This window comes from Cottoperca gobio, chromosome 9 (genome assembly GCF_900634415.1).
Source record: "Cottoperca gobio chromosome 9, fCotGob3.1, whole genome shotgun sequence".
In the NCBI taxonomy this organism is placed as follows: domain Eukaryota; kingdom Metazoa; phylum Chordata; class Actinopteri; order Perciformes; family Bovichtidae; genus Cottoperca; species Cottoperca gobio.
In genome coordinates, this window is record NC_041363.1 from 7,338,464 (window position 1) to 7,350,919 (window position 12,456).

The 12,456-nt window shown below is 39.0% G+C and overlaps 1 protein-coding gene across 2 annotated transcripts in view; it reads right to left on the bottom strand.

Moving 5' to 3' along the window:
* Positions 1-12,456, bottom strand: part of pebp4 (phosphatidylethanolamine binding protein 4) — a 50,481-nt gene that overhangs the window by 34,818 nt on the left and 3,207 nt on the right. The window lies entirely within an intron of this gene.

Consider the following 12,456-nt stretch of genomic DNA (forward strand, 5'->3'; position numbering starts at 1 on the left):
TGAAGACCTCTTTCACCGCACCATGCTTGCGAACACAGCCGTGCTCATGTTAAGCTTATTAGTCACCCTGGATGCGATCTTGCTAGCTGAGGCTTTCAACACTTTCTAGTGGTGGCTTTACACACATACACCTACTCACTGCCATGAAAGCATTTCTGCAAATGCACATGCTCAAACACAGTAACTACCACTAACAGGTACTCTGAAGTAGCATGCAGCCAGGCTAAATGAGGCAAGAGGGAAATATTGTTGTCATGTAGTTTGGCTGCTGAGAACACAACACAGTCAAATTGCAGCACTGGACTCATATCCATAATTAGTCTGTCATGCATATCAAACACTGCGAGTCAAGGTTCTGCTATTTTACCACCAAGTGCAGCCTATAAAAGTTAATGGTGAGCACATTCTAATTACTTCACCAGGATTTGGGAATCTAAATCAACTATTTTGATTATAAAAGTACTAAGGGGAATTTTGGAGATAAAGAGAGGGACATAATAAAGATATATTGGGATGAGTGGATGTTTTGGTTAGAGGACTGTACGTGCGACTGAAAACAGTTAGTTGACATGAGATTTGAAAGCTGTTAACACCTAAAGCTCATATTTAACATGTGTTCTGCAAAATAACTTTATCCGAGTCATTACGTTTTATTCTGGCAGCTATTTCACTCTTTTGGAAAGCAATTGTTCCATCTTTTTTATTTGGACTGAGAAGAATGAAAATGAGCTAAATGATCATTCTTGTTAGTTTTATTAGGAGAATAATTACTATTGTTGCATCTGTTTTGAAACGTACTGCCACATTTTAAGGACTGTCTATAATATAATATGTGAAAGGCTTACAACAGTTACACTTCATGGGAGAACCATCATGCAGCAAACACAATTCTGAAGACGATGGGATACATGCTGCCATGACGGGAGCTTAGTTGTAAGCACTCTGACACTCATTCCTATTTGGCCATCAGAGCTGTTAAAGGTGTCAGGCCTGTTCACAGGCACTGTGTGTCTCACCAGCCAAGATGGCTTCCACATTTTTTCTATCATGATTAATTATGGTTTCTGATGGTAGTACAGTGAGAAAGTGTAAATTATTCCCACATTTTCTTGTGCCCTCCGTTCAGTCACTGTTGTGTAGGAAGATGCTATTGACGCCATCCATGGATGGCGACCAAAAGGCATCTACATGGGGTGGCAAACTCTAGTGCCTATTAAGGGGTGGAATTTGTGGTGGGGGGGCGCTTGGCGTGTGGGCTGAACCTAGTCAAGACTGCCAGTTGACAGGGCCAGTTTTTCCAGTATGGAAGAGTCTTGTTTCAGTGGGCGAAGCTGGGTGTTGGGAGACTGGGAGAGAGGACTGCCCAGGGCTTGGAAGCTTGAAACAGAATATTTCAAACAGACAAGCACCGTCTGTGTTCCAGTGTCACCAGCCCACCCGTCTGACAATCAGGGCCATGTCATCACACGGGCTCTGAGTAATTCAGGGAACACTCTTATCACCTTAGAAGATGTGGCAATCTCAGACGTCAGAGCAGTCTGAGGTCCCAGCATCAGCATTAGCATTAGCATTAAACGGTATACAGCACAGGGTATGGAAGACAAAACAGAATAGTCAAAACGTTCACCTACAGGCAAAACATTAAGAGCATGAATAGCAAAGCTTAGAAAAATGCAAACACAAAAGCGCTTTGATTTGAATCCTTAACAAAATCCACAATATGTCCTCAAAAACACATACTGCGCACGCAGCATTGAAAATCCTTAGTTTTGGAGAACTGGTTGAAATAAAATAATTCGTCTGACAGATCATTTTGTGTATGTTGATATATTTAGCGCTGTCAGAGAGGACATCACAGAGAATGGCACTTATATCACAATGAAAAAACTGTTATCAGAGGAGGTACAGGTTTATGGTTCAAGGGCTCGTCCATTCATAGAGAACAAGCTCAGCCTCTCTGCCTGACACACTGATAAAGAAAGCACAAATAAAACAGCTCCACAGCTCCATCTTTGCCTCTCCCCAAGGGAATAATATATCACCCATCTGAATGTGGCACATATTGAATCATTTCCAGCGTTGATGATTCATTTGAATAAATCAGCCTTTTTTATTTTGCCAACTTGAACTGATACTGAAATAAGGAAAACTGAAGTCACATTGTTAGATATGAGGAAGGACAGGTGTTGTGAGTCTTCTATAGGACTGGTAATCCTAATCCCCTTTCAAGCACCAATTAATGACTACAGCAATAATCTTCGCATATATGTTATTGCAATTCCTTTTTGACTGTCAACCATAACCTGCCTAGCTCACATAGAACAAATCCAGGGGGATATGTCGCTGCAGGCAGATAGGATCTTATCCTGGATTTGCATAGATAAATGCACAGCAATAATTCAAGAAGCACACAGGACAGACGTAGTTTTGACCCGAGATATATTCTCAATCTGACCATACACTGTCAAGACCTACTCTCAGGAGCTTAATTATTGTATACTGTTGATCCACAGAAAGTGGTCCACTTGTTATCTGCATTAACTCTTAACAAATATCAAATACTTCAGGGAGAGAAAATTAAATATGGAAGCTTCCTTAACAAAAACTTTCAATGTTTTCCACAAAAAGCTACGGATGCACAGGATCAGCCTATCGGCAAATTTGAAAAATCAGCAGCTTGTGCAATGAAAGGGTTATATCCGCATTCAAGCTAAGAGACATACTCTAACATACACAGACACAAATCCTGTTGAGCTGAGCCGAGCAGAGATACCCTACCAGCCCTCCAAGGCACAATTAGGATTTCACGGGGGGAAGAAATCTACATTCCTGCACACATGAAAAAAGTCCTTTCTCCCTCCCCACAACAATATCAACTTTTTACTCAAGGAAAAACCTGAAGCACCACTCGATAGGATTTGGACAAAGAAATAAAAAACAAAGCCAGAAAAAAAATCTAAATTTAAGCTGCAGTTGTTAAAGAAAAAATATTATGGTTGAGGAAAATCCAGTTCTAAGCCTCCCAGTTCCAATCAATTTCTCCTATTCTCTGTGATATGAAAAGAAGCAACCACTCGTAGTTTGTTTGAAGTGCTCGTCTGTGTGGAGTTGCGCTGCGTTCAACAACATTTTCTATGGACAGCCTCAGTGTATGATTGTAACACCTGTCAGACATTCAATCCAAAGCACAAGAGGTCAAGTATCCGTCCGATTGAATAAAAGCAAAACGTTCACAAGGTATCCTAATAAGTGGCCGCAGTCACAGAAACACATCCTACCAAAGTCATTACGGTACAGCACATATAGGTATATCTTTATCTGCAGTATGTTCTCTGCAACAGTCATCACTGTGTGCTGTCACACTCGGGTCAGCAGGTTGTTATGTTGTCTGCAGGAAATGCTGCAAACTATATGTGCGCAGTATTGTATGTAAACTTAGCTATGCTATGCTATGCTATGCTATGCTAGCTATAACTATGCAGAGTAAATGATCTACTCATCTTCTAAGGTTTGGAAAACGACCGTTAAACTGTGATGCACAAGTGGGAGGCTAAAACTTTCTTCTGTGCGCAGAGAAACAATGTTTTAATGAGTGTACTTTTATTTTCATTATTAGTATGTTCATTTTGTCATTCTGTTTAAATATTTTATAGTAAAACAGCGACCGTTATTAGGCCCAATTATTTTCTTTTGACATATGCACGTTAAGTAATTACGTTTAAGTCATTTTTCAAGAAAACAAATCTGATCTCAATTGTGAGGATTTGCTGCATGTCATATCATCTTATATGATAGTAATCTGAATATTTGCACCAAAACAAGCGGCGTAAAGATGGTACCCTGATGGTAGGTCATTGTGATAGACATTTTATCGAATAATCAAGAGATTTATTGGCAGGTTACGCGATTATGGAAACAAACAAAGATACACAATGTATTATATATGCGAGTTGATAGGCGTAGTATTGACATCTTTTGCTGTGTAATGTTATTTTTGGTTATTGGATGTATTTTAAGGAGAATGACCCAGCTGCTTTTAAAAAAGCCACTTAGAAGAGCCACAGTGGACTAATGTTTTAGTCGAGACCTGCTGTGAAAAGCTAGATGACGTGTAAACTGAACACAAGGCACATTACACATTGAAGATGAATGTGAATATTTGGCTTGTCAGAACGATTGCTGTCTTAATTTGGAAGCTGATGTAACATTTCTTCACCAAAAACTCCATTTATCATAAGAAACATATTTATCCATGACTGAGAAACAAATGAAAAATAATTTACAGAATTAGTTTTAAGATAATTAAAAAAAAAGGCTTTTATATTCAAGCCAAATCTTTAAAGTTTTATACAAATAAAGTAAATTATGCTTGTTACATGGCCACAATTACTTTGACCCCATCATGTCTGATTTAACTTTGACAGACATTAAGCTAAATACCATGAAGACAATAAATGGACTCAGGCTTCAGCTACAATCAATGTCTCCAACCTTAAACTTACAGTTCTACTGATGCGATCTGGCAAAACTAATGCCCTGAAGCACATCCATAGAGCATTATGCCAAATAAGGACATTAGCAGTACTTGAGTTTGAACAAGACCTTTTAGCTGCCCGGCCTGTGAAGTGGTGTTTTAAGGAAAAACACATTGTAACCGTCACTACTGATTCTCAGATTTGTGTCGCGTCTAAAGAAAAGGTTAAGCACATCATCTATCTGAAAATACCCAGATCTGCAGTCAGGCATAAAGTTGGCACCCAGATAAATCATGCCATCACTGCGCTTCAGTTCTCTCATTATCCATACCTCTCATGACATTCACAGAAAGAAACAAAGCATCCTGCCAACACCTACTCTGTGAGAGAGCTCTTTCAGTTCAGCTCAAAAGCTGAGAGCTCCAAACCTCCACACCACAGTGTGGGCAGTTCTGGCAGAGCCATGTGCCTAAGAACATGAACACTGACTGAGTGCAACAGTTGGACTAATAACAGAACAAAAAAATAAAATGGACGCACAACGGGGACAGCCACAGCTCCACAGCTGAGAAGCAGGTTGACTTCTGCCCACCTCTCTCTTATTCAAGAGGGAAAGATGTCCACAATGCCTCTCAGGTCTTAGTGCCATGAGGGGCGGTGAGCTCACAGCTTCAGCCACTTCAGGGTAAAGCAAATCACTTTAATATGTTAAGAAGATTAAGCTGGATAAATGTCTAGATACATTTTTTGAAAAGCCACGTAAATCTGTAGTGTTTTTATTTGGGGAGGGGCGGTGTGTGAGTCAGTTGAGACGATCAACACAAGCCCACCAAAATGCAACGTGATTGGCTAGGGGAAATTGGGCTTATTTGAGATTTTGCATTTTAAGCTTCTTGAATCTAAGACCATCCCACCTCTTTCTTATTATTTTTAACACCAACCTTTGGGACAACAAAACTATAGAAAAAAAACACTGGTCACAGTTTCATGTGCCACTGCTGCCTCAGCTTAGACTTAAGACTCAAACACAAAGAAGAAGAGAAAAAGGTTAAAGTTGAAGGTCTCTAAAGTGAAATACTTGAAGGTCTTTCAGGATGTCTTTGTGCATTTTTCAGGTATATCATTCAAGTCAAATTAATTAATTGAAGCAAGCATATTCTTTAAAAAAAAAAGAAAAATGGATGGCTGACTTTTCTTTTTTTATATTTTAAGAATTAGCAATCTGAGGGTGTCCGCCTGTCAGCACGCTGTGCTAGAAATTGAGTGTGAAAGCGAAAGGGAGAAATGGAACAAATAATGTAAAGGGATTAACAAATCATTTGCATAACATTTTCTCTGATTTTCTCTGCTTCCAAAGTACAGGATCAGGAAAATGACAAGGAAGGCAGTATTATGATCCCGTGTTCTCAGATCAATCAAGCATCAATGGACCTGATTGCAGCTACCATTAGTGACAAGCTCAAAAGAAAAATATTTTAAAAAACAGACCCGTGAGTAACTAAACAAGTTTGGAGAAACATGAATCATCTGATGAAAAGCATTCTCCAAAGAAAAACTTGAATAGAGTGCATCTTTGAAAAGATACTTTACTTCCACTGTGCCAAACGTGTATTAACCTGTTTTCTTCTTAACACTCTGTCTCTCCATCCAGAGTTAAGACAATAACACCACTGGGGAGATGAAGGGGATGGCATTATGGAGAGTTAAGCATTATGAGCAGCCCTGAAGCTGTTCCTAAAGAAGGTGAATCAGAGGATTGGGACACAACTGTAACTAAACCCTGCGCCGGACCACAAATGAGAAGCACAAAACATTTTGGGCAAAATGCCACTAAGCTAAGCATCTGGGTCTTAAGTAAACTTCAAATCATCACTTTTAACTTTGTGATTACTTAGTGCTATAAGAAAAGAAGCTGTCAAAGAAAGAAAAAGTTAATTACCTCAAGTTTAAAGCATAAGCACCACAGTAATCCTGTCCGTAAAGTCATGAAGACTTTCTATATTGAAACTCTTTTATTTAAGATACATTACAGAATCGAAGAGACAGTAAAAAAAACTAAAAAAGAAGCACCTTAATACTAGGGAAGGAAGGCCCGCAGACTTCTTGAGCTCACACAACACATGGCAAGAAGACAAAATGAAAATGGCACAGAGCAGCTAGATATTTTTTAAAGGTGATATGTTTGAGATCGTTAGGCTGCAGGCATGCTGGACAGATCACATGAAGAGAGGAGAAGAAAATGTACAAGTTTCTCACTGTGCCGAAGTGCGGTCGAGTCTTCTCCAGATCTTACAATGATTCCCTGGTAAATGTTAGGTTTCTGTGGCTCGTATAAATAGAAATTTAATCTTGTATGTTTGTCTAAGTATCCACAGCAGCAGATGCACTTCCCATGCAGATTATGAATCTCTGTTTGAACAGATATTGCCGTCAATGTATATGAACTGAAAGAGATAGAAGCTCTGTGTGAATACTGAATATTAATCAGGAGGCACAGGTTCAGGTGGTATTTTTTATTAAAGACCCGCTGCTTCTCTAAGTCTTTGTTATTGCCTCTGTGCTGAAGCTTCTTTGTAAATTTGGATCTAATTAAGGAATTTTCATAATTGCCATGTCTGGTCTCATGTTGGAAATTTGCACCCGATTCCAATATTTGGACATTTTCTTTCAACAATGGATGTTATAATATCATGACTTTGTTAGTTTGCTGTGTACAGTTGACCTCTCTATCAATACTAAACAAAGTTAAAGCAAAAAACCTAATTGTAAACACATCAAAGTCTGTTAAATCAGCTTTACATGTTGAACCACCTCCAAAATCTATCATTTTATTCCAATAGCGCTGCTTGCATAGAAACCTGACCATTGTCATCTGTAAGAGCATCCCAGAGCTTCCTTAATCTGTTCTTATCCTCCCATGGATAATACAATACGTTTTCATGGTAATTGAAATCATATTTTACTCACAGCCACAGAGTAAAAAGTATTACTGCCTACGCTCTTCAACCAAATGTAAGGTGAAGTAATGCCATGCCACTGCAACAACAGGGCACAAAAGTGTCGCTTCAAAGAATAAAATAGACCGTCAGTGTACAAGTGACTGCATGAGTGAGTGGAGGGAGAAAAACAGGAAAAGGAGGTGAGCGACATAAGAAAATGTAAACATATTGTACATGAGATATAGATGTGTCAGGTGCAATCGCATTTATGCATGAGAGACATTTGCAAATATCCTTTTAAGTACTTCTGCCTGCGCCTGTAGTGGTCAGCAGGACACAGCCATGCTTCACAAGGTGCACATTATTATTCTTCTGTGTGGAAAGGTGGCTTAGGAGGTTTATTGCCTCTCTTCATTCCACTGAATATGCATAATCAATCCAGCGCTTCTGGTAGCAGAAGGTTGTAATTCTTTCCTCTTCAGGAAGCTTGCATGAATCATATATGTTGTGTAGCAATGGGCAATGACTGAATGGAGCGGGACACGGGTCAGCTTAACAGGGATGTTATAATGACAAAGGGGAACATTAGCTAAGGAAATAAACTCCCTGAATCTCGGCCAAACACGCTTATTTAATCCGGCAGAGCCAAAAACACCCACCTGATGACACTGAATATGCAATTAGATGGATATTACAGAACATGTTTCACTTGTTGACCCTCACTGTCATGTAACGGCTCAAGGAAGTGCTTTGTCTGTTTATCTAAATATACATCCTTGACTCTTCGTTGAATGAAGTCCATCACCTACTGGGAAAAGAATCCCTATCTGTGCACTCTCTCATCCCCAACATGAAGACCTATCAGGAATCCTGCATGGGTGGACATGTAGGCTTTCCTAGGAATGACAGGGTCTGCTAAAGAGGAACCCCACCCTCGCTTTCTCCAGCATGCCAACATAGAGGAGAGTGGGCAGCACTGAGACGGCAGCCTGCCGTGGGCACTGCCAGGCTTAAAGCTGCCCTGTCGTCATCAGAGGCTTGCAGAAAAGAACGCTGAGATTCACCAAAAAAAAAAAGAGGAGGGGGATCGTTGCATTTAAATCCTCTCTCAACGCCCCCACATGTTTTAGCAAAGCATAAAAATCATTCACAGAGAGAGAGAAAGCGAAAAAGAAAAAGATAGAGGGAAATATAGAGGAAACAGCTATTAGCAGCAGTAAGCAAGCTCAAGAGATCATAGTGAGGCAGCTCTAATCGCAGTAATGGTTTAAACCCTCATTCCATCCACCAGATGCAAGAAATGTCTACCCAAAAAACAAGGCTTTGAAATCCCCCCATGTCTAAGAATGTGTCCTGTGGCTACGGTCCTTACAAAAAAAAAAAAGAACAAAAAAAAGACAACAACAACAACTACAAAACTGTCTTCACTTTTGGAGTAACGGCGAGGTAAAGATAGCTCTTGTGGCCTGCGTTGTTTACTACTACATTGAGGAATGATGAGCATGCCTGTTTCAAAATCAAAACTTCTTTTTAATAATATGTAGTGTACGTTAATGTCAACGATCTCAGCTGAGGATGAAACAGAAGAACGCTCTCATGGATGCACATGAGACCCAACTCAATGCTCTCCAAAAGAAAAGTAATTTCATTATTTAGTTGATTAAGAAAACACTACAGACGTAAGGTGGCGTACTTTTCTTAAATGCATCCCGGAGAAATGCAGACGAAGATCGTCTTGCACATAGAAAATGTTCACACGTTCACAAAGTACATTACAGTAAAAGCTCAATTAAACGCGAAGTTCCTGATGACTTAAGAAGGTGGAGACTCACTTAAACTAGGGATGCACCGATTAATCGACGGATCATCAGCCAACATTCGCCAACAGGTCTCGGAAACGAAGAAAAGCAGCTGGACACAAGTGGTTTGTTAAATGAGAGTAAAAGACAAAGTGGTCTTTGTGGGAGTATTACGCTGTCTCTGAGAAGCATGAGTCACAAGAACGTTGTTATGTTCAATGAAAAATGATGCAGATAAACAATGACTTACAACATTTCTTAAAACTAATCACTGCAGTCTGGATGGAAATGAACCTTGTGCGTGCGTAATGTGCCACTAGGAGCCTGTCAGTCCAACGCAGAAGCCAGTACGTTGGAACATCGACAACGTCGTGCAGCGCATGCAGCAGTCCGTCGCCTATATCATTTTTGTTGGTGTATGCAAGTATGCTACTGAAGCATTCTTCTCATAGTGTAGGTAGTCTTATAGCAAGCCCAAAGGCTTTTGAAGCAGCTATTTATTTTCATTTGAAAGGTTATATAAAAAGGTTGTTTCATAAATATGTATGATTGAATTCTGCTCATTCAAAGATAGTGTAATGAAATGCTGAATGACTTTAAAAAAAAAAGAAGAAATGTAATAATGAAAATGTGTGTGTTTCCCTGGCACAAAAGAGGAATAAATAACACAAACAAAATAAATCACAACAAAAACAAAAATCATCGGTTTCAGTATCGGCCCAGAATTTCACAATCGGTGCATCCCTAAATTAAACATTCTTCGGTTGTGCCAAAAGTGCACATGGATGAGCTGCCATGTAGCCAAATATATACAGAGCTTTTTAATCCTTTCTACAGGAGTTCAGACTTATTTGGTTATTTTTGGAATCTTCCTAATTCTTTCACTATTCTTTTATTCTTTTCTGCAGGCGAAGCTTCATCTGACAGGTTTTCTGTCCTGTAGCCAAGTTTGTTGGTTTTCCAAAGCGCTTCGACCAACATGAACAACTCATGAAACCTAAAAGCATTTTGGCACAGTAGATATTAATGTTACACTGAGTCTATATTTTAAACAGGAGAGGTGTTAATACATCCTCAGCAGTACATAAGTAATCAGCATCTTTAATTAAAATAATAATAATAATAATAATAATAATAATAATACTAAACTGTAATGTTGCAGTCTATCATACACACATATCTTTTGTACAGGTGTAAGTATTTTACCAAAAGGGAAATTTGACAATGATCCGTGCCAAGCATTTCTTTTGTTTATATGATTCAACAGTGAGCTGATTTCCTGACCTCCGGGACCCATTTTTTTTTAACAACACAAGAGTGTGATTTCAACAGATGGTTTCTGACTGAAGATATTCATCTTGTGAATCTAGAAGAAGATGGTTCCAATTACAGCTTTGGCTAGAAGAGTCTTCAAAGGTTAAAGTTCACAGATACTTCTGGTTCCTACTGACAAAAAGAATCAGGGTGTGAAGCAGCAAGAAGAAATGTGTTTCAGCTCAAGTATTGACCTTTAATTTACATAAAGGCACCAATCACACGATACAACAGTCTTATGTTCTACTGTTGTTCTTCGTAGAGGTTATTTCATTCATAAAACTAAGTATTTTACAAACATTTCTTAACATGTTCCCATTAAATAAAATGTTCTGTTTCATTTCCAATCCTTATTACCACTTTGCTCTAAATGCATTTATGAGAATAACTGTGACTGTTGTTAATAGTTTAGTCCCTGTTAGCCAATACATGTGCCACTTGTTTCTAAGGCTTCTGAGTATAATTAGGTTTTCTAAAAATGCTTCACTAACAAACATGCCAGCTTTTTGCTAACACATAAGTTTGAGTGTCAAATTACTGCTCTGAAGTTTGAACACAGAAATCTGCAGTTTCCGTGGACCTTTGCTTTTGTTTTTGGTTATGAGCACCTATTTAGAGGCGGGTTTATGGGACTACTGCCCATTGCGCTCCATTACAATTACTCAGCAGGCATGCATCCCGTCCCAGTAATGAAGTGGGTGTTACAGTGGGTGGATTTGAAACTGAGCAGCCACTATTCTGTATTCTTGCTACTGGGTACAAGGGCTGAGTGGCAGAGAATAGCAGCAGCGCTGGCAGCATGGCACGGTGACAGAAAGCGTGGTGGACCAGCAGACCAACCGCAAGAACCACAGGCAACAATCTGATCGTTCAATAGTGCGCGCTTACTTAAGTGTCGGGAGAAATGGAGAATTACATTTCAAAGCCCAGTAAATAAAGTTTGTATTGATTTAATCCAACATGTAATCTGTTTTGCTGTCTGACACTGATTCTGGCAATAAAAGAGAATCATGTAAGACAGCATTATAGATAATACGACCATAGATCAAATGGAGTTTGGGCAAGAGAAGGGCAATAGATCATGTTCAAGCTAGAGTGCTTAGCTCTGGAATTCATAAACTACCTCCTAAATCGAGGTGGCTTTCAATTTAAGTTTTCAATTTACAGATATAGGATATTGTGCGCGCTGGATGCAATTTCATTGTCAACTTCAGCGGCGGTTCTGTGGATTGGGAACTGTGTTTCTCTCAATTTGTCCCTCAACCATAAAGGAACACGATCCACTGATAAATGCACATATGAATACTACACATCTGAATTAATCTCTGTGATTCTTTTCTATCTGGCATGACATGAGTAAGACTTTTGAGAGTAATTTAAGCCCGACTTCATGTACCGTTGACCCATTTTCCAAACATGTTTTTCTTTTCAGTTTACGTGGTAGAAAAGTTTTTTTAAAGGGCTGTAATGTTAATGTCATTCTCCTCGTTTTCATCATCAGCAAATATCATTCTGACATTGCAAGTTATATCTTTTAAATAAGTAATTATTTTATTAAACATGAGTAACCACTGAAGAATACTGATTCATACACTGGTCCACAGCTTTGTGTGCTGCCTGCTGAAATGTAATTTAATCAACTATAATGACTCCGAACTAAGGATGGAGATTTATTGTCTGCAGCTTCACTAGTATAAAACCGAGATTACAGCATTTATCAGTCAAAATCATTTACTGAATTAATAATGCCAATTAAATTATTATCTACTTTACGATTTTCTGAATAGTATAAACTGTAGATAGAACATTAACTTAGTTTATCAGTTGTTCATTTAAAGGCTTACAAGTATGATGTGCTAGCACCACCCTCTGGTGACAAGGTTCACCGCAGCTGGTAGTAATCAGACAATACAGACAATACAAGGTGGC